The sequence below is a fragment of the Anser brachyrhynchus genome (assembly GCF_964034855.1).
Source record: "Anser brachyrhynchus genome assembly, chromosome: 3".
NCBI lineage: Eukaryota > Metazoa > Chordata > Aves > Anseriformes > Anatidae > Anser > Anser brachyrhynchus.
Genome location: NC_137696.1, coordinates 14,074,404 through 14,097,026, shown reverse-complemented (window position 1 = coordinate 14,097,026; position 22,623 = coordinate 14,074,404).

The following is a 22,623-nucleotide window of genomic DNA, read 5'->3' as shown; positions in this document are numbered from 1 at the left end:
TCTCTGGACTCACTGCAGTGCATCCCCAGTGGTGCCGGTACACTCACTGGACTTACTGCACTGCATCCCCAGTGGTGCCAGTGCACTCTCTGGACTCACCGCACCGCATCCCCAGTGGTGCCAGTGCACTCTCTGGAGTAACTGCAGTGCATCACCAGTGGTGCCAGTGCACTCTCTGGACTCACTGCACTGCATCCCCAGTGGTGCCAGTGCACTCTCTGGACTCACTGCACTGCATCCCCAGTGGTGCCAGAGCACTCTCTGGACTCACTTAAGTGCATCCCCAGTGGTGCCAGTGCACTCTCTGGACTCACTGCACTGCATCCCCAGTGGTGCCAGTGCACTCTCTGGACTCACTGCACTGCATCCCCAGTGGTGCCAGTGCACTCTCTGGACTCCCGGCACCGCATCCCCAGTGGTGCCAGTGCACTCTCTGGGCTCACTGCAGTGCATCCCCAGTGGTGCCAGTGCACTCTCTTGACTCACTGCACTGCATCCCCAGTGGTGCCAGTGCACTCACTGGATTCACTGCACTGCATCCCCAGTGGTGCCAGTGCACTCTCTGGGCTCACTGCAGTGCATCCCCAGTGGTGCCAGTGCACTCTCTGGACTCACCGCACCGCATCCCCAGTGGTGCCAGTGCACTCTCTGGACTCACAGCACTGCATCCCCAGTGGTGCCAGTGCACTCTCTGGAGTAACTGCAGTGCATCACCAGTGGTGCCAGTGCACTCTCTGGGCTCACTGCAGTGCATCCCCAGTGGTGCCAGTGCACTCTCTGGACTCACCGCACCGCATCCCCAGTGGTGCCAGTGCACTCTCTGGACTCACTGCACTGCATCCCCAGTGGTGCCAGAGCACTCTCTGGACTCACTGCAGTGCATCCCCAGTGGTGCCAGTGCACTCTCTGGACTCACTGCACTGCATCCCCAGTGGTGCCAGTGCACTCTCTGGACTCACTGCACTGCATCCCCAGTGGTGCCAGTGCACTCTCTGGACTCCCGGCACCGCATCCCCAGTGGTGCCAGTGCACTCTCTTGACTCACTGCACTCCATCCCCAGTGGTGCCAGTGCACTCACTGGATTCACTGCACTGCATCCCCAGTGGTGCCAGTGCACTCTCTGGACTCACTGCAGTGCATCCCCAGTGGTACCAGTGCACTCTCTGGACTAACTGAAGTGCATTCTCAGTGGTGCCAGTGCACTCTGTGGATTCACTGCACTGCATCCCCAGTGGTGCCAGTGCGCTCTCTGGACTCACTGCAGTGCATTCCCTCTGGTGCCAGTGCACTCTCTGGACTCACTGCACTGCATCCCCAGTGGTGCCAGTGCACTCTCTGGACTCACTGCACTGCATCCCCAGTGGTGCCAGTGCACTCTCTGGACTCACTGCACTGCATCCCCAGTGGTGCCAGTGCACTCTCTGGACTCACTGAAGTGCATCCCCCGTGGTGCCAGTGCGATCTCTGGACTCACTGCACTGCATTCCCAGTAGTGCCAGTGCACACTCTGGACTCACTGCACTGCATCCCCAGTGGTGCCAGTGCACTCTCTGGACTCACTGCAGTGCATCCCCAGTGGTGCCAGTGCACTCTCTGGACTCACTGCACTGCATCCCCAGTGGTGCTAGTACACTCTGTGGACTCACTGCACTGCATCCCCAGTGGTGCCAGAGCACTCTCTGGACTCACTGCACTGCATCCCCAGTGGAGCCAGTGCACTCTCTGGACTCACTGCACTGCATCCCCAGTGGTGCCAGTGCACTCTGTGGACTCACTGCAGTGCATCCCCAGTGGAGCCCGTGCACTCTCTGGACTCACTGAAGTGCATCCCCAGTGGTGCCAGTGCACTCTCTGGACTCACTGCACTGCATCCCCAGTGGTGCCAGTGCACTCTGTGGACTCACTGCAGTGCATCCCCAGTGGTGCCAGTGCACTCTCTGGACTCACTGAAGTGCATTCCCAGTGGTGCCAGTGCACTCTCTGGACTCACTGCAGTGCATCCCCTGTGGTGCCAGTACACTCACTGGACTGACTGCACTGCATCCCCAGTGGTGCTAGTGCACTCTCTGGACTCACTGCACTGCATCGCCAGTGGTGCCAGAGCACTCTCTGGACTCACTGCAGTGCATCTCCAGTGGTGCCAGTGCACTCTCTGGACTCACTGTACTGCATCCCCAGTGGTGCCAGTGCACTCTGTGGACTCACTGCTGTGCATCCCCATTGGTGCCAGTGCACTCTCTGGACTCACTGCACTGCATCCCCAGTGGTGCCAGTGCACTCTCTGGACTCACTGCACTGCATCCCCAGTGGTGCAAGTGCACTCTCTGGACTCACTGCAGTGCATCCCAAGTGGTGCCAATGCACTCTCTGGACTCACTGCAGTGCATCCCCAGTGGTGCCAGTACACTCACTGGACTCACTGCACTGCATCCCCAGTGGTGCCAGTGCAGTCTCTGCACTCACTGAAGTGCATCCCCAGTGGTGCCAGTGAACTCTCTGGACTCACTGCAGTGCATCCCCAGTGGTGCCAGTGCACTCTCTGGACTCACTGCACTGCATCCCCAGTGGTGCCAGTGCACTCTCTGGACTCACTGCACTGCATCCCCAGTGGTGCCAGTGCACTCTCTGGACTCACTGCACTGCATCTCCAATGGTGCCAGTGCACACTCTGGACTCACTGCACTGCATCCCCAGTGGTGCCAGTGCACTCTCTGGACTCACTGCAGTGCAACCCCAGTGTTGCCAGTGCACTCTCTGGACTCACTGCACTGCATCCCCAGTGGTGCTAGTGCACTCTGTGGACTCACTGCACTGCATCCCCAGTGGTGCCAGAGCACTCTCTGGACTCACTGCACTGCATCCCCAGTGGTGCCAGTGCACTCTCTGGACTCACTGCACTGCATCCCAAGTGGTGCCAGTGCACTCTCTGGAGTCACTGCACTGCATCCCCAGTGGTGCCAGTGCACTCTCTCGAGTCACTGCACTACACCCCAGTGGTGCCAGTGCACTCACTGGACTCACTGCAGTGCATCCCCAGTGGTGCCAGTGCACTCTCTGGACTCACTGAAGTGCATTCCCAGTGGTGCCAGTGCACTCTCTGGACTCACTGCAGTGCATCCCCTGTGGTGCCAGTACACTCACTGGACTGACTGCACTGCATCCCCAGTGGTGCTAGTGCACTCTCTGGACTCACTGCACTGCATCGCCAGTGGTGCCAGAGCACTCTCTGGACTCACTGCAGTGCATCTCCAGTGGTGCCAGTGCACTCTCTGGACTCACTGTACTGCATCCCCAGTGGTGCCAGTGCACTCTGTGGACTCACTGCTGTGCATCCCCATTGGTGCCAGTGCACTCTCTGGACTCACTGCACTGCATCCCCAGTGGTGCCAGTGCACTCTCTGGACTCACTGCACTGCATCCCCAGTGGTGCAAGTGCACTCTCTGGACTCACTGCAGTGCATCCCAAGTGGTGCCAATGCACTCTCTGGACTCACTGCAGTGCATCCCCAGTGGTGCCAGTACACTCACTGGACTCACTGCACTGCATCCCCAGTGGTGCCAGTGCAGTCTCTGCACTCACTGAAGTGCATCCCCAGTGGTGCCAGTGAACTCTCTGGACTCACTGCAGTGCATCCCCAGTGGTGCCAGTGCACTCTCTGGACTCACTGCACTGCATCCCCAGTGGTGCCAGTGCACTCTCTGGACTCACTGCACTGCATCCCCAGTGGTGCCAGTGCACTCTCTGGACTCACTGCACTGCATCTCCAATGGTGCCAGTGCACACTCTGGACTCACTGCACTGCATCCCCAGTGGTGCCAGTGCACTCTCTGGACTCACTGCAGTGCAACCCCAGTGTTGCCAGTGCACTCTCTGGACTCACTGCACTGCATCCCCAGTGGTGCTAGTGCACTCTGTGGACTCACTGCACTGCATCCCCAGTGGTGCCAGAGCACTCTCTGGACTCACTGCACTGCATCCCCAGTGGTGCCAGTGCACTCTCTGGACTCACTGCACTGCATCCCAAGTGGTGCCAGTGCACTCTCTGGAGTCACTGCACTGCATCCCCAGTGGTGCCAGTGCACTCTCTCGAGTCACTGCACTACACCCCAGTGGTGCCAGTGCACTCACTGGACTCACTGTACTGCATCATCACTGGTGCCAGTGCACTCTCTGCACTCACTGCACTGCATCTCCAGTGGTGCCAGTGCACTCTCTGGGCTCACTGCAGTGCATCCCCAGTGGTGCCAGTGCACTCTCTGGACTCAGTGCAGTGCATCCCCACTGGTGCCAGTGCACTCACTGGATTCACTGCACTACATTCCCAGGGGTGCTTGTGCACTCTCTGGACTCACTGCAGTGCATCCCCAGTGGTGCCAGTGCACTCTTTGGACTCACTGAAGTGCATTCTCAGTGGTGTCAGTGCACTCTCTGGACTCACTGCACTGCATCCCCAGTGGTGCCAGTGCGCTCTCTGGACTCACTGCACTGCATCCCCAGTGGTGCTAGTGCACTCTGTGGACTCACTGCAGTGCATCCCCAGTGGTGCCAGTGCACTCTCTGGACTCACTGAAGGGCATTCTCAGTGCTGCCTGTGCACTCTCTGGACTCACTGCACTGCGTTGCCATTGGTGCCAGTGCACTCTCTGGACTCACTGCACTGCATCCCCAGTGGTGCCAGTGCACTCCCTGCACTCACTGCACTGCATCCCCAGTGGTGCCTGTGCACTCACTGGACTCACTGCAGTGCATTCCCTCTGGTGCCAGTGCACTCTCTGGACTCACTGCACTGCATCCCCAGTGGTGCCAGTGCACTCTCTGGACTCACTGCAGTGCATCCCCAGTGGTGCCAGTGCACTCTCTGGACTCACTGCACTGCATCCCCAGTGGTGCCAGTGCACTCTCTGGACTCACTGAAGTGCATCCCCCGTGGTGCCAGTGCGATCTCTGGACTCACTGCACTGCATTCCCAGTAGTGCCAGTGCACTCTCTGGACTCACTGCACTGCATCCCCAGTGGTGCCAGTGCACTCTCTGGACTCACTGCAGTGCATCCCCAGTGGTGCCAGTGCACTCTCTGGACTCACTGCACTGCATCCCCAGTGGTGCTAGTGCACTCTGTGGACTCACTGCACTGCATCCCCAGTGGTGCCAGAGCACTCTCTGGACTCACTGCACTGCATCTCCAATGGTGCCAGTGCACACTCTGGACTCACTGCACTGCATCCCCAGTGGTGCCAGTGCACTCTCTGGACTCACTGCAGTGCAACCCCAGTGTTGCCAGTGCACTCTCTGGACTCACTGCACTGCATCCCCAGTGGTGCTAGTGCACTCTGTGGACTCACTGCACTGCATCCCCAGTGGTGCCAGTGCACTCTGTGGACTCACTGCAGTGCATCCCCAGTGGAGCCCGTGCACTCTCTGGACTCACTGAAGTGCATCCCCAGTGGTGCCAGTGCACTCTCTGGACTCACTGAAGTGCATTCTCAGTGGTGCCAGTGCACTCTGTGGACTCACTGCAGTGCATCCCCAGTGGTGCCAGTGCGCTCTCTGGACTCCCGGCACCGCATCCCCAGTGGTGCCAGTGCACTCTCTGGACTCACTGCAGTGCATCCCCAGTGCTGCCAGTGCACTCTCTGGACTCACTGCACTGCATCCCCAGTGGTGCCAGTGCACTCTCTGGACTCACTGCACTGCATCCCCAGTGGTGCCAGTGCACTCTCTGGACTCACTGCAGTGCATCCCCAGTGGTGCCAGTGCACTCTCTGGACTCACTGCACTGCATCCCCAGTGGTACCAGTGCACTCTCTGGACTCACTGCAGTGCATCCCCAGTGGTGCCAGTGCACTCTCTGGACTCACTGCACTGCATCCCCAGTGGTGCCAATGCACTCTCTGGACTCACTGCACCGCATCCCCAGTGGTGCCAGTGCACTCTCTGGAGTAACTGCAGTGCATCACCAGTGGTGCCAGTGCACTCTCTGGACTCACTGCACTGCATCCCCAGTGGTGCCAGTGCACTCTCTGGACTCACTGCACTGCATCCCCAGTGGTGCCAGTGCACTCTCTGGACTCCCGGCACCGCATCCCCAGTGGTGCCAGGGCACTCTCCGGACTCACTGCAGTGCATCCCCAGTGGTGCCAGTGCACTCTCTTGACTCACTGCACTGCATCCCCAGTGGTGCCAGTGCACTCACTGGATTCACTGCACTGCATCCCCAGTGGTGCTAGTGCACTCTCTGGACTCACTGCAGTGCATCCCCAGTGGTGCCAGTGCACTCTCTGCACTCACTGCACTGCATCCCCAGTGCTGCCAGTGCACTCTCTGGACTCACTGCACTGCATCCCCAGTGGTGCCAGTGCACTCTCTGGACTCACTGCAGTGCATCCCCAGTGGTGCCAGTGCACTCTCTGGACTCACTGCAGTGCATCCCCAGTGGTGCCAGTGCACTCTCTGGACTCACTGCACTGCATCCCCAGTGGTACCAGTGCACTCTGTGGACTCACTGCAGTGCATCCCCAGTGGTGCCAGTGCACTCTCTGGACTCACTGCACTGCATCCCCAGTGGTGCCAATGCACTCTCTGGACTCACTGCACTGCATCCCCAGTGGTGCCAGTGCACTCTCTGGACTCACTGCACTGCATCCCAAGTGGTGCCAGTGCACTCTCTGGACTCACTGCACTGCATCCCCAGTGGTGCCAGTACACTCTCTCGAGTCACTGCACTACATCCCCAGTGGTGCCAGTGCACTCACTGGACTCACTGTACTGCATCATCAGTGGTGCCAGTGCACTCTCTGGACTCACTGCAGTGCATCCCCAGTGGTGCCAGTGCACTCTCCGGACTCACTGCACTGCATCCCCAGTGGTGCCAGTGCACTCACTGGACTCACTATACTGCATCACCAGTGGTGCCAGTGCACTCTCTGGACTCACTGCACTGCATCCCCAGTGTTGCCAGTGCATTCACTGGACTCACTGTACTGCATCTCCAGTGGTGCCAGTGCACTCACTGGACTCACTGCAGTGCATTCCCTCTGGTGCCAGTGCACTCTCTGGACTCACTGCAGTGCATCCCCAGTGGTGCCAGTGCACTCTCTGGACTCACTGCACTGCATCCCCAGTGGTGCCAGTGCACTCTCTGGACTCACTGCAGTGCATCACCTGTGGTGCCAGTGCACTCTCTGGACTCACTGCACTGCATTCCCAGTCGTGCCAGTGCACACTCTGGACTCACTGCACTGCATCCCCAGTGGTGCCAGTGCACTCTCTGGACTCACTGCACTGCAACCCCAGTGTTGCCAGTGCACTCTCTGGACTCACTGCACTGCATCCCCAGTGGTGCCAGTGCACTCTCTGGACTCACTTCAGTGCATCCCCAGTGGTGCCAGAGCACTCTCTGGACTCACTGCACTGCATCCCCAGTGGTGCCAGTGCACTCTCTGGACTCACTGCACTGCATCCCCAGTGGTGCCACTGCACTCTCTGGACTCACTGCACTGCATGTCCAATGGTGCCAGTGCACTCTCTGCACTCACTGCACTGCATACCCAGTGGTGCCACTGCACTCACTGGACTCACTGCAGTGCATTCCCTCTGGTGCCAGTGCACTCTCTGGACTCACTGCACTGCATCCCCAGTGGTGCCAGTGCACTCTCTGGACTCACTGCACTGCATCCCCAGTGGTGCCAGTGCACTCTCTGGACTCACTGCAGTGCATCCCCAGTGGTGCCAGTGCACTCTCTGGACTCACTGCAGTGCATCCCCAGTGGTGCCAGTGCACTCTCTGGACTCACTGCACTGCATCCCCAGTGGTGCCAGTGCACTCTCTGGACTCACTGTACTGCATCCTCAGTGGAGCGCGTGCACTCTCTGGACTCACTGAAGTGCATCCCCAGTGGTGCCAGTGCACTCTCTGGACTCACTGCACTGCATCCCCAGTGGTGCTAGTGCACTCTGTGGACTCACTGCAGTGCATCCCCAGTGGTGCCAGTGCACTCTCTGGACTCACTGAAGGGCATTCTCAGTGGTGCCAGTGAACTCTCTGGACTCACTGCAGTGCATCCCCAGTGGTGCCAGTACACTCACTGGACTGACTGCACTGCATCCCCAGTGGTGCCAGTGCACACTCTGGACTCACCACACTGCATCCCCAGTGGTGCCAGTGCACTCTCTGGAGTAACTGCAGTGCATCCCAAGTGGTGCCAGTGCACTCTCTGGACTCACTGAAGGGCATTCTCAGTGGTGCCAGTGCACTCTCTGGACTCACTGCACTGCATCCCCAGTGGTGCCTGTGCACTCTCTGGACTCCCGGCACCGCATCCCCAGTGGTGCCAGTGCACTCTCTGGACTCACTGCACTGCATCCCCAGTGGTGCCTGTGCACTCTCTGGACTCCCGGCACCGCATCCCCAGTGGTGCCAGTGCACTCTCTGGGCTCACTGCAGTGCATCCCCAGTGGTGCCAGTGCACTCTCTTGACTCACTGCACTGCATCCCCAGTGGTGCCAGTGCACTCACTGGATTCACTGCACTGCATCCCCAGTGGTGCCAGTGCACTCTCTGGACTCACTGCAGTGCATCCCCAGTGGTACCAGTGCACTCTCTGGACTCAATGAAGTGCATTCTCAGTGGTGCCAGTGCACTCTGTGGACTCACTGCAGTGCATCCCCAGTGGTGCCAGTGCGCTCTCTGGACTCACTGCAGTGCATCCCCAGTGGTGCCAGTGCACTCTCTGGACTCACTGCACTGCATCCCCAGTGCTGCCAGTGCACTCTCTGGACTCACTGCACTGCATCCCCAGTGGTGCCAGTGCACTCTCTGGACTCACTGCAGTGCATCCCCAGTGGTGCCAGTGCACTCTCTGGACTCACTGCAGTGCATCCCCAGTGGTGCCAGTGCACTCTCTGGACTCACTGCACTGCATCCCCAGTGGTACCAGTGCACTCTGTGGACTCACTGCAGTGCATCCCCAGTGGTGCCAGTGCACTCTCTGGACTCACTGCACTGCATCCCCAGTGGTGCCAATGCACTCTCTGGACTCACTGCACTGCATCCCCAGTGGTGCCAGTGCACTCTCTGGAGTCACTGCACTGCATCCCCACTGGTGCTAGTGCACTCTGTGGACTCACTGCAGTGCATCCCCAGTGGTGCCAGTGCACTCTCTGGACTCCCGGCACCGCATCCCCAGTGGTGCCAGTGCACTCTCTGGGCTCACTGCAGTGCATCCCCAGTGGTGCCAGTGCACTCTCTTGACTCACTGCACTGCATCCCCAGTGGTGCCAGTGTACTCACTAGATTCACTGCACTGCATCCCCAGTGGTGCTAGTGCACTCTCTGGACTCACTGCAGTGCATCCCCAGTGGTGCCAGTGCACTCTCTGGACTCACTGAGGTGCATTCTCAGTGGTGCCAGTGCACTCTGTGGACTCACTGCAGTGCATCCCCAGTGGTGCCAGTGCGCTCTCTGGACTCACTGCAGTGCATCCCCAGTGGTGCCAGTGCACTCTCTGGACTCACTGCACTGCATCCCCAGTGCTGCCAGTGCACTCTCTGGACTCACTGCACTGCATCCCCAGTGGTGCCAGTGCACTCTCTGGACTCACTGCACTGCATCCCCAGTGGTGCCAGTGCACTCTCTGGACTCACTGCAGTGCATTCCCAATGGTGCCAGTGCACTCTCTGGACTCACTGCACTGCATCCCCAGTGGTACCAGTGCACTCTGTGGACTCACTGCACTGCATCCCCACTGGTGCCAGTGCACTCTCTGGACTCACTGCACTGCATCCCCAGTGGTGCCAATGCACTCTCTGGACTCACTGAAGTGCATCCCCAGTGGTGCCAGTGCACTCTCTGGACTCACTGAAGTGCATCCCCAGTGGTGCCAGTGCACTCTCTGGACTCACTGCACTGCATCCCCAGTGGTGCCAGTGCACTCTCTGGACTCACTGCACTGCATCCCCAGTGCTGCCAGTGCACTCTCTGGACTCACTGCACTGCATCCCCAGTGGTGCCAGTGCACTCTCTGGACTCACTGCACTGCATCCCCAGTGGTGCCAGTGCACTCTCTGGACTCACTGCACTGCATCCCCAGTGGTACCAGTGCACTCTGTGGACTCACTGCAGTGCATCCCCAGTGGTGCCAGTGCACTCTCTGGACTCACTGCACTGCATCCCCAGTGGTGCCAATGCGCTCTCTGGACTCACTGCACTGCATCCCCAGTGGTGCCAGTGCACTCTCTGGACTCACTGAAGTGCATCCCCAGTGGTGCCAGTGCACTCTCTGGAGTCACTGCACTGCATCCCCAGTGGTGCTAGTGCACTCTCTGGACTCACTGCAGTGCATCCCCAGTGGTGCCAGTGCACTCTCTGGACTCACTGAAGGGCATTCTCAGTGGTGCCAGTGTACTCTCTGGACTCACTGCAGTGCATCCCCAGTGGTGCCGGTACACTCACTGGACTTACTGCACTGCATCCCCAGTGGTGCCAGTGCACTCTCTGGACTCACCGCACCGCATCCCCAGTGGTGCCAGTGCACTCTCTGGAGTAACTGCAGTGCATCACCAGTGGTGCCAGTGCACTCTCTGGACTCACTGCACCGCATCCCCAGTGGTGCCAGTGCACTCTCTGGACTCACTGCACTGCATCCCCAGTGGTGCCAGAGCACTCTCTGGACTCACTTAAGTGCATCCCCAGTGGTGCCAGTGCACTCTCTGGACTCACTGCACTGCATCCCCAGTGGTGCCAGTGCACTCTCTGGACTCACTGCACTGCATCCCCAGTGGTGCCAGTGCACTCTCTGGGCTCACTGCAGTGCATCCCCAGTGGTGCCAGTGCACTCTCTTGACTCACTGCACTGCATCCCCAGTGGTGCCAGTGCACTCACTGGATTCACTGCACTGCATCCCCAGTGGTGCCAGTGCACTCTCTGGGCTCACTGCAGTGCATCCCCAGTGGTGCCAGTGCACTCACTGGACTCCCGGCACCGCATCCCCAGTGGTGCCAGTGCACTCTCTGGGCTCACTGCAGTGCATCCCCAGTGGTGCCAGTGCACTCTCTTGACTCACTGCACTGCATCCCCAGTGGTGCCAGTGCACTCACTGGATTCACTGCACTGCATCCCCAGTGGTGCCAGTGCACTCTCTGGGCTCACTGCAGTGCATCCCCAGTGGTGCCAGTGCACTCTCTGGACTCACCGCACCGCATCCCCAGTGGTGCCAGTGCACTCTCTGGACTCACTGCACTGCATCCCCAGTGGTGCCAGTGCACTCTCTGGAGTAACTGCAGTGCATCACCAGTGGTGCCAGGGCACTCTCTGGACTGACTGCACTGCATCCCCAGTGGTGCCAGTGCACTCTCTGGACTCACCGCACCGCATCCCCAGTGGTGCCAGTGCACTCTCTGGACTCACTGCACTGCATCCCCAGTGGTGCCAGAGCACTCTCTGGACTCACTGCAGTGCATCCCCAGTGGTGCCAGTGCACTCTCTGGACTCACTGCACTGCATCCCCAGTGGTGCCAGTGCACTCTCTGGACTCACTGCACTGCATCCCCAGTGGTGCCAGTGCACTCTCTGGACTCCCGGCACCGCATCCCCAGTGGTGCCAGTGCACTCTCTTGACTCACTGCAGTGCATCCCCAGTGGTGCCAGTGCACTCACTGGATTCACTGCACTGCATCCCCAGTGGTGCCAGTGCACTCTCTGGACTCACTGCAGTGCATCCCCAGTGGTACCAGTGCACTCTCTGGACTCACTGAAGTGCATTCTCAGTGGTGCCAGTGCACTCTGTGGACTCACTGCACTGCATCCCCAGTGGTGCCAGTGCGCTCTCTGGACTCACTGCAGTGCATCCCCAGTGGTGCCAGTGCACTCTCTGGACTCACTGCACTGCATCCCCAGTGGTGCCAGTGCACTCTCTGGACTCACTGCAGTGCATCCCCAGTGGTGCCAGTGCACTCTCTGGACTCACTGCACTGCATCCCCAGTGGTGCCAGTGCACTCTCTGGGCTCACTGCAGTGCATCCCCAGTGGTGCCAGTGCACTCTCTGGACTCACTGCACTGCATCCCCAGTGGTACCAGTGCACTCTGTGGACTCACTGCAGTGCATCCCCAGTGGTGCCAGTGTACTCTCTGGACTCACTGCACTGCATCACCAGTGGTGCCAATGCACTCTCTGGACTCACTGCACTGCATCCCCAGTGCTGCCAGTGCACTCTCTGGACTCACTGCACTGCATCCCAAGTGGTGCCAGTGCACTCTCTGGAGTCACTGCACTGCATCCCCAGTGGTGCCAGTGCACTCTCTCGAGTCACTGCACTACATCCCCAGTGGTGCCAGTGCACTCACTGGACTCACTGTACTGCATCATCACTGGTGCCAGTGCACTCTGTGTACTCACTGCACTGCATCACCAGTGGTGCCAGTGCACTCTCTGGGCTCACTGCAGTGCATCCCCAGTGGTGCCAGTGCACTCTCTGGACTCACTGCAGTGCATCCCCACTGGTGCCAGTGCACTCACTGGATTCACTGCACTACATTCCCAGGGGTGCTTGTGCACTCTCTGGACTCACTGCAGTGCATCCCCAGTGGTGCCAGTGCACTCTTTGGACTCACTGAAGTGCATTCTCAGTGGTGTCAGTGCACTCTCTGGACTCACTGCACTGCATGCCCAGTGGTGCCAGTGCGCTCTCTGGACTCACTGAAGTGAATTCTCAGTGGTGCCAGTGCACTCTCTGGACTCACTGCACTGCATCCCCAGTGGTGCCAGTACACTCTCTGGACTCACTGCACTGCATCCCCAGTGGTGCTAGTGCACTCTGTGGACTCACTGCAGTGCATCCCCAGTGGTGCCAGTGCACTCTCTGGACTCACTGAAGGGCATTCTCAGTGCTGCCTGTGCACTCTCTGGACTCACTGCACTGCGTTGCCATTGGTGCCAGTGCACTCTCTGGACTCACTGCACTGCATCCCCAGTGGTGCCAGTGCACTCCCTGCACTCACTGCACTGCATCCCCAGTGGTGCCTGTGCACTCACTGGACTCACTGCAGTGCATTCCCTCTGGTGCCAGTGCACTCTCTGGACTCACTGCAGTGCATCCCCAGTGGTGCCAGTGCGCTCTCTGGACTCACTGCAGTGCATCCCCAGTGGTGCCAGTGCACTCTCTGGACTCACTGCACTGCATCCCCAGTGCTGCCAGTGCACTCTCTGGACTCACTGCACTGCATCCCCAGTGGTGCCAGTACACTCTCTGGACTCACTGCACTGCATCCCCAGTGGTGCCAGTGCACTCTCTGGACTCACTGCAGTGCATCCCCAGTGGTGCCAGTGCACTCTCTGGACTCACTGCACTGCATCCCCAGTGGTACCAGTGCACTCTGTGGACTCACTGCACTGCAGCCCCAGTGGTGCCAGTGCACTCTCTGGACTCACTGCACTGCATCCCCAGTGGTGCCAATGCACTCTCTGGACTCACTGAAGTGCATCCCCAGTGGTGCCAGTGCACTCTCTGGACTCACTGAAGTGCATCCCCAGTGGTGCCAGTGCACTCTCTGGACTCACTGCACTGCATCCCCAGTGGTGCCAGTGCACTCTCTGGACTCACTGCACTGCATCCCCAGTGCTGCCAGTGCACTCTCTGGACTCACTGCACTGCATCCCCAGTGGTGCCAGTGCACTCTCTGGACTCACTGCACTGCATCCCCAGTGGTGCCAGTGCACTCTCTGGACTCACTGCACTGCATCCCCAGTGGTACCAGTGCACTCTGTGGACTCACTGCAGTGCATCCCCAGTGGTGCCAGTGCACTCTCTGGACTCACTGCACTGCATCCCCAGTGGTGCCAATGCACTCTCTGGACTCACTGCAGTGCATCCCCAGTGGTGCCAGTGCACTCTCTGGACTCACTGAAGTGCATCCCCACTGGTGCCAGTGCACTCTCTGGAGTCACTGCACTGCATCCCCAGTGGTGCTAGTGCACTCTCTGGACTCACTGCAGTGCATCCCCAGTGGTGCCAGTGCACTCTCTGGACTCACTGAAGGGCATTCTCAGTGGTGCCAGTGTACTCTCTGGACTCACTGCAGTGCATCCCCAGTGGTGCCGGTACACTCACTGGACTTACTGCACTGCATCCCCAGTGGTGCCAGTGCACTCTCTGGACTCACCGCACCGCATCCCCAGTGGTGCCAGTGCACTCTCTGGAGTAACTGCAGTGCATCACCAGTGGTGCCAGTGCACTCTCTGGACTCACTGCACTGCATCCCCAGTGGTGCCAGTGCACTCTCTGGACTCACTGCACTGCATCCCCAGTGGTGCCAGAGCACTCTCTGGACTCACTTAAGTGCATCCCCAGTGGTGCCAGTGCACTCTCTGGACTCACTGCACTGCATCCCCAGTGGTGCCAGTGCACTCTCTGGACTCACTGCACTGCATCCCCAGTGGTGCCAGTGCACTCTCTGGACTCCCGGCACCGCATCCCCAGTGGTGCCAGTGCACTCTCTGGGCTCACTGCAGTGCATCCCCAGTGGTGCCAGTGCACTCTCTTGACTCACTGCACTGCATCCCCAGTGGTGCCAGTGCACTCACTGGATTCACTGCACTGCATCCCCAGTGGTGCCAGTGCACTCTCTGGGCTCACTGCAGTGCATCCCCAGTGGTGCCAGTGCACTCTCTGGACTCACCGCACCGCATCCCCAGTGGTGCCAGTGCACTCTCTTGACTCACAGCACTGCATCCCCAGTGGTGCCAGTGCACTCTCTGGAGTAACTGCAGTGCATCACCAGTGGTGCCAGTGCACTCTCTGGACTGACTGCACTGCATCCCCAGTGGTGCCAGTGCACTCTCTGGACTCACCGCACCGCATCCCCAGTGGTGCCAGTGCACTCTCTGGACTCACTGCACTGCATCCCCAGTGGTGCCAGAGCACTCTCTGGACTCACTGCAGTGCATCCCCAGTGGTGCCAGTGCACTCTCTGGACTCACTGCAGTGCATCCCCAGTGGTGCCAGTGCACTCTCTGGACTCACTGCAGTGCATCCCCAGTGGTGCCAGTGCACTCTCTGGACTCACTGCACTGCATCCCCAGTGGTACCAGTGCACTCTGTGGACTCACTGCAGTGCATCCCCAGTGGTGCCAGTGCACTCTCTGGACTCACTGCACTGCATCACCAGTGGTGCCAATGCACTCTCTGGACTCACTGCACTGCATCCCCAGTGCTGCCAGTGCACTCTCTGGACTCACTGCACTGCATCCCCAGTGGTGCCAGTGCACTCTCTGGAGTCACTGCACTGCATCCCCAGTGGTGCCAGTGCACTCTCTCGAGTCACTGCACTACATCGCCAGTGGTGCCAGTGCACTCACTGGACTCACTGTACTGCATCATCACTGGTGCCAGTGCACTCTCTGTACTCACTGCACTGCATCTCCAGTGGTGCCAGTGCACTCTCTGGGCTCACTGCAGTGCATCCCCAGTGGTGCCAGTGCACTCTCTGGACTCACTGCAGTGCATCCCCACTGGTGCCAGCGCACTCACTGGATTCACTGCACTACATTCCCAGGGGTGCTTGTGCACTCTCTGGACTCACTGCAGTGCATCCCCAGTGGTGCCAGTGCACTCTTTGGACTCACTGAAGTGCATTCTCAGTGGTGTCAGTGCACTCTCTGGACTCACTGCACTGCATCCCCAGTGGTGCCAGTGCGCTCTCTGGACTCACTGAAGTGAATTCTCAGTGGTGCCAGTGCACTCTCTGGACTCACTGCAGTGCATCCCCAGTGCTGCCAGTACACTCTCTGTACTCACTGACTGCATCCCCAGTGGTGCTAGTGCACTCTGTGGACTCACTGCAGTGCATCCCCAGTGGTGCCAGTGCACTCTCTGGACTCACTGAAGGGCATTCTCAGTGCTGCCTGTGCACTCTCTGGACTCACTGCACTGCGTTGCCATTGGTGCCAGTGCACTCTCTGGACTCACTGCACTGCATCCCCAGTGGTGCCAGTGCACTCCCTGCACTCACTGCACTGCATCCCCAGTGCTGCCTGTGCACTCACTGGACTCACTGCAGTGCATTCCCTCTGGTGCCAGTGCACTCTCTGGACTCACTGCACTGCATCCCCAGTGGTGCCAGTGCACTCTCTGGACTCACTGCACTGCATCCCCAGTGGTGCCAGTGCACTCTCTGGACTCACTGCACTGCATCCCCAGTGGTGCCAGTGCACTCTCTGGACTCACTGAAGTGCATCCCCCGTGGTGCCAGTGCGATCTCTGGACTCACTGCACTGCATTCCCAGTAGTGCCAGTGCACACTCTGGACTCACTGCACTGCATCCCCAGTGGTGCCAGTGCACTCTCTGGACTCACTGCAGTGCATCCCCAGTGGTGCCAGTGCACTCTCTGGACTCACTGCACTGCATCCCCAGTGGTGCTAGTGCACTCTGTGGACTCACTGCACTGCATCCCCAGTGGTGCCAGTGCACTCTCTGGACTCACTGCACTGCATCCCCAGTGGAGCCAGTGCACTCTCTGGACTCACTGCACTGCATCCCCAGTGGTGCCAGTGCACTCTGTGGACTCACTGCAGTGCATCCCCAGTGGAGCCCGTGCACTCTCTGGACTCACTGAAGTGCATCCCCAGTGGTGCCAGTGCACTCTCTGGACTCACTGCACTGCATCCCCAGTGGTGCCAGTGCACTCTGTGGACTCACTGCAGTGCATCCCCAGTGGTGCCAGTGCACTCTCTGGACTCACTGAAGTGCATTCCCAGTGGTGCCAGTGCACTCTCTGGACTCACTGCAGTGCATCCCCTGTGGTGCCAGTACACTCACTGGACTGACTGCACTGCATCCCCAGTGGTGCTAGTGCACTCTCTGGACTCACTGCACTGCATCGCCAGTGGTGCCAGAGCACTCTCTGGACTCACTGCAGTGCATCCCCAGTGGTGCCAGTGCACTCTCTGGACTCACTGTACTGCATCCCCAGTGGTGCCAGTGCACTCTGTGGACTCACTGCACTGCATCCCCAGTGCTGCCAGTGCACTCTCTGGACTCACTGCACTGCATCCCCAGTGGTGCCAGTGCACTCTCTGGACTCACTGCACTGCATCCCCAGTGGTGCAAGTGCACTCTCTGGACTCACTGCAGTGCATCCCAAGTGGTGCCAATGCACTCTCTGGACTCACTGCAGTGCATCCCCAGTGGTGCCAGTACACTCACTGGACTCACTGCACTGCATCCCCAGTGGTGCCAGTGCAGTCTCTGCACTCACTGAAGTGCATCCCCAGTGGTGCCAGTGAACTCTCTGGACTCACTGCAGTGCATCCCCAGTGGTGCCAGTGCACTCTCTGGACTCACTGCACTGCATCCCCAGTGGTGCCAGTGCACTCTCTGGACTCACTGCACTGCATCCCCAGTGGTGCCAGTGCACTCTCTGGACTCACTGCACTGCATCTCCAATGGTGCCAGTGCACACTCTGGACTCACTGCACTGCATCCCCAGTGGTGCCAGTGCACTCTCTGGACTCACTGCAGTGCAACCCCAGTGTTGCCAGTGCACTCTCTGGACTCACTGCACTGCATCCCCAGTGGTGCTAGTGCACTCTCTGGACTCACTGCAGTGCATCCCCACTGGTGCCAGTGCACTCACTGGATTCACTGCACTACATTCCCAGGGGTGCTTGTGCACTCTCTGGACTCACTGCAGTGCATCCCCAGTGGTGCCAGTGCACTCTTTGGACTCACTGAAGTGCATTCTCAGTGGTGTCAGTGCACTCTCTGGACTCACTGCACTGCATCCCCAGTGGTGCCAGTGCGCTCTCTGGACTCACTGAAGTGAATTCTCAGTGGTGCCAGTGCACTCTCTGGACTCACTGCAGTGCATCCCCAGTGGTGCCAGTACACTCTCTGGACTCACTGCACTGCATCCCCAGTGGTGCTAGTGCACTCTGTGGACTCACTGCAGTGCATCCCCCGTGGTGCCAGTGCACTCTCTGGACTCACTGAAGGGCATTCTCAGTGCTGCCTGTGCACTCTCTGGACTCACTGCACTGCGTTGCCATTGGTGCCAGTGCACTCTCTGGACTCACTGCACTGCATCCCCAGTGGTGCCAGTGCACTCCCTGCACTCACTGCACTGCATGCCCAGTGGTGCCTGTGCACTCACTGGACTCACTGCAGTGCATTCCCTCTGGTGCCAGTGCACTCTCTGGACTCACTGCACTGCATCCCCAGTGGTGCCAGTGCACTCTCTGGACTCACTGCAGTGCATCCCCAGTGGTGCCAGTGCACTCTCTGGACTCACTGCACTGCATCCCCAGTGGTGCCAGTGCACTCTCTGGACTCACTGAAGTGCATCCCCCGTGGTGCCAGTGCGATCTCTGGACTCACTGCACTGCATTCCCAGTAGTGCCAGTGCACACTCTGGACTCACTGCACTGCATCCCCAGTGGTGCCAGTGCACTCTCTGGACTCACTGAAGTGCATCCCCAGTGGTGCCAGTGCACTCTCTGGACTCACTGCACTGCATCCCCAGTGGTGCTAGTGCACTCTGTGGACTCACTGCACTGCATCCCCAGTGGTGCCAGAGCACTCTCTGGACTCACTGCACTGCATCCCCAGTGGAGCCAGTGCACTCTCTGGACTCACTGCACTGCATCCCAGAGAGTAATTGTTGAGTGGTATGCGAGGCGTAGGTAGAAGAAGAGGCTGAGCAGTGATAGCATGGCAATTGCCATGGCTGCTGGTGTTATTTCCTGTTTAGTTAGTTCTTGGATGATAAGTCACTTTGGTATAAAGCCTGTTAATGGGGGGAGGCCTGCTAGGGATAAAAGTACTAGTATTAGGGTGGCGTTTAGCACTGGGGTTTTTGTTCATGAGGTTGTGATCATGGATAGGTTAAGGGCTTTGATTTTGTTAAGGGCTAGGAATACGGCTGATGTTATGATTGTGTATAGGTAGAAGGTAAGTAAGGCCAATTTGGGGCTGTAAACTAGGATGATGGCGATTCAGCCTAAGTGGGAGATGGACGAGAAGGCTAGGATTTTGCGTGTTTGTGTTTGGTTCAGTCCTATTCAGCCTCCTAGTGCTGTTGAGGCTAGGGCCATGGCGGTGAGTAGAGCTGGGTCAAGGGATTTGGATGTTAGTAGGAGCAGGGTTAGTGGGGGGAATTTTATGAGGGTCGAGAGTAGCAGGGCTGTTATTAGTGGCTATCCTTGTAGTACTTCTGGGAATCAGAAGTGAAATGGCACTAGGCCCAGTTTAATAGCGATTGCTGCTGTCAGTAGTAGACAGGAGGTTGGGTGGTTTATTTGTGTGATGTCTCATTGGCCGGTGACTCAGGCATTGGTTATGCTAGAGAATAGGACCAGGGCGGAAGCAGCTGCTTGGGTTAGGAAGTATTTCGTTGCGGCTTCTACTGCTCGTGGGTGGTGGGATTTGGCAATTAGGGGAATGATGGCTAGTGCGTTGATCTCCAGTCCTGTCCAGGCCAGAACTCAGTGGTTGCTGGAAATTGTGATTGTGGTGCCCAAGATGAGGCTGAAGGTTATGATTGGGGTCGCGTAAGGGTTCATTAGTAGAGGAGGGGGTTAAACCATCATTTTCGGGGTATGGGCCCGATAGCTTGATTAGCTGACTCTACTAGAAAATAATATAAGGGAAGTATGGAGAATTTTGATTTCTCTTGTGTGGGTTCAATTCCTACTTTTCTAAGGTCAACAGGAAATGAGAGGGCTGTTATACCTCTATGTTCACTTTATCATAGTGACCCTTTGTAGTTCAGGCACATTTCCTTATGTAAGGAGGTAGGCCTGCATAGCAGATAGGTATGCTGATGTGTCAGAGGCACAGAGCTAGTGTGAGGGGTAGGAAGTTTTTTCATAGTAGGTGCATTAGTTGGTCATATCGGAATCGTGGGTATGAAGCTCGGACCCATAAGAAACCAGAAGATAGTAGGAGGACTTTTGTGGCTAGGATGACGGGGAATAGTTCTGTGGGTGGCCCTAGGGCGCTTGGGTTTAGGAATATGATGGCTGTAAGTGTATTTATTAGCATAATGTTCGCATATTCAGCTAGGAAGAATAAGGCGAAGGGTCCTGCGGCGTATTCAACGTTAAACCCTGAGACTAGCTCAGATTCACCCTCTGTGAGGTCAAAAGGAGCTCGGTTTGTCTCTGCTAGGGTGGATACGTATCATATTATTGCTAGGGGTCATGAGGAGAAAATGAAGTATAGAGGCTCCTGTGCGACGGCAAAGGAGCTGAGTGTGTAGCTTCCGCTTAGTATGATTATTGATAGCAGGATTATGGCCAGTGTCACTTCGTATGAAATGGTCTGTGCTACTGCCCGTAGGGCTCCGATTAGTGCGTATTTTGAGTTCGAGGCTCAGCCTGATCATAGGACTGAGTAGACGGCTAGGCTTGACATGGCTATTAGGAAGAGAACTCCGAGGTTTAGATCTGCTAGGGGAAATGGGAGTGGTAGTGGTGCTCAAGTGGTGAGGGCTAGGACAAGGGCTAGTATTGGTATCAGAATGAATAGAAGTGGGGAAGAGGTAGAGGGTCGGATGGGCTCTTTGGTAAATAGTTTCAGTCCGTCCGCAAATGGTTGAAGTAGGCCAAAAGGCCCGACAACGTTAGGGCCTTTGCGGGATTGTATGTAGCTTAGGATTTTCCGTTCTACTAGGGTTAGGAAGGCTACGGCAATCAGGATTGGGATGATGTATAGGAGGGATATAACGAGGCAGCTTAGTGTTGTTATTTGAATCATGGGTGAAGCTAGGGAGAGGATTTGAACCTCTGGGGAAAGGGCTTAAGCCTTCTGCACTTGCCGGGCTCTGCCACTCTAGCTGGTCCTTTTCTAGGATTGAAAGTGGTGGGGGAAGGCCCTCTTCACGGTTTAGTTGGTTTCACTGCTTAGAGGGGGGGGGCGTGCTTGTGGTATTGGCCCCACTTTCCCGGTCCTTTCGTACTGGGGAGAGTGTGTCATAGATAGAAACCGACCTGGATTGCTCCGGTCTGAACTCAGATCACGTAGGACTGTTAATCGTTGAACAAACGAACCCTTAATAGCGGCTGCACCATTAGGATGTCCTGATCCAACATCGAGGTCGTAAACCCCCCTGTCGATATGGGCTCTTGAGGGGGATTGCGCTGTTATCCCTGGGGTAGCTTGGTCCATTAATCAATTATATTGGGTCTGGTCACTGTTAGCACTTTGAGGGGTAGCTCTAGGTAAAGAGGTATGGTCTTGTTTTTGGAGGATTTGTTCTCCTCCAAGGTCGCCCCAACCGAAAAATATCGACCAGGCTCTGCGATGGTAGTGGCCCCAGTGGGGTTGATTGAGGATTCGCGGTGGTCGTTGATTTTTAAGTTCCACAGGGTCTTCTCGTCTTATGTTCACATCCCCGCTTTTGCACGGGGAGATCAATTTCACTGATTATCTGTGAGAGACAGTTAAGACCTCGTTTAGCCATTCATACAAGTCTCGATTTATGGGACAATTGATTGCGCTACCTTTGCACGGTTAGGATACCGCGGCCGTTAAACCTAAGTCACCGGGCAGGCATCACCTTCAATACTTGTTTAATTTGCTGAAGGCTATGTTTTTGGTAAACAGTCGGGCCTTATTAATTTGCCGAGTTCCTTTCACAGATTTTAATCGCTCTTATAGGCGCTCCTGAGTCGGGTTAACAGGGTTAGTTAATACGTGGTCTTGTAGGGGTTTTTGTATCTGTCTAGGTCTGTTAATAATGTTTCTATGTAAGCTTGCGCCGTTAGAGGGGTGTGGCCCTGTACATGAGGGGCCTAGGATGATTCCTAGGATTGTTATGAGGATGGCAGCGGTTTTGGTGATAAGGGGTATGGTTATTGGGGGGGTTTTGGTTGGTGTGATGAAAGAGGTAATGATTATTCCTGCTGTAATGCTGCCTAGGGCGAGTCGGGTTAGGGGGGCGGTGATTAGTGGGTTGTTTTCGTTTATTGATACTATTGGGGGGATTCGGGTTTGTCCAGCTTGGACTAGGATGGTTATGTGGATGCTGTAGGTTGCGGTGAATGCTGTGGCTATAAGGGTTAGGAGTAGGGCTCAAGTATTTAGGTATGATGTGTTTAAGCTTTCGATGATGAGGTCTTTTGAGTAGAATCCGGCTAGGAATGGGGTTCCTATCAGCGCCAGGTTTCCGATGGTTAGGCAGGAAGTAGTGACTGGGAGTATTTTCTGTAGGCCTCCTATCTTTCGGATATCTTGTTCTCCGTTTAGGTTGTGGATGATAGACCCTGAGCATAGGAATAGTATGGCTTTAAAGAAGGCATGGGTTGAGATGTGTAGGAAGGCTAGTTGTGGGAGGTTTAGTCCGATAGTGACTATTATTAGTCCTAGTTGGCTGGATGTTGAGAAAGCAATGATTTTTTTGATGTCATTTTGGGTTAGGGCGCATGTGGCAGCGAATAGGGTTGATAGAGCACCTAGGCATAGGCAGGCAGTTAGGGCTGTCTGGTTGGTGGCTAGCAGGGGGTGCATGCGGATGAGCAGGAAGATTCCGGCTACTACTATGGTACTGGAGTGCAGTAGGGCTGATACTGGGGTGGGGCCTTCTATTGCTGCGGGCAGTCATGGGTGGAGTCCAAATTGGGCGGATTTT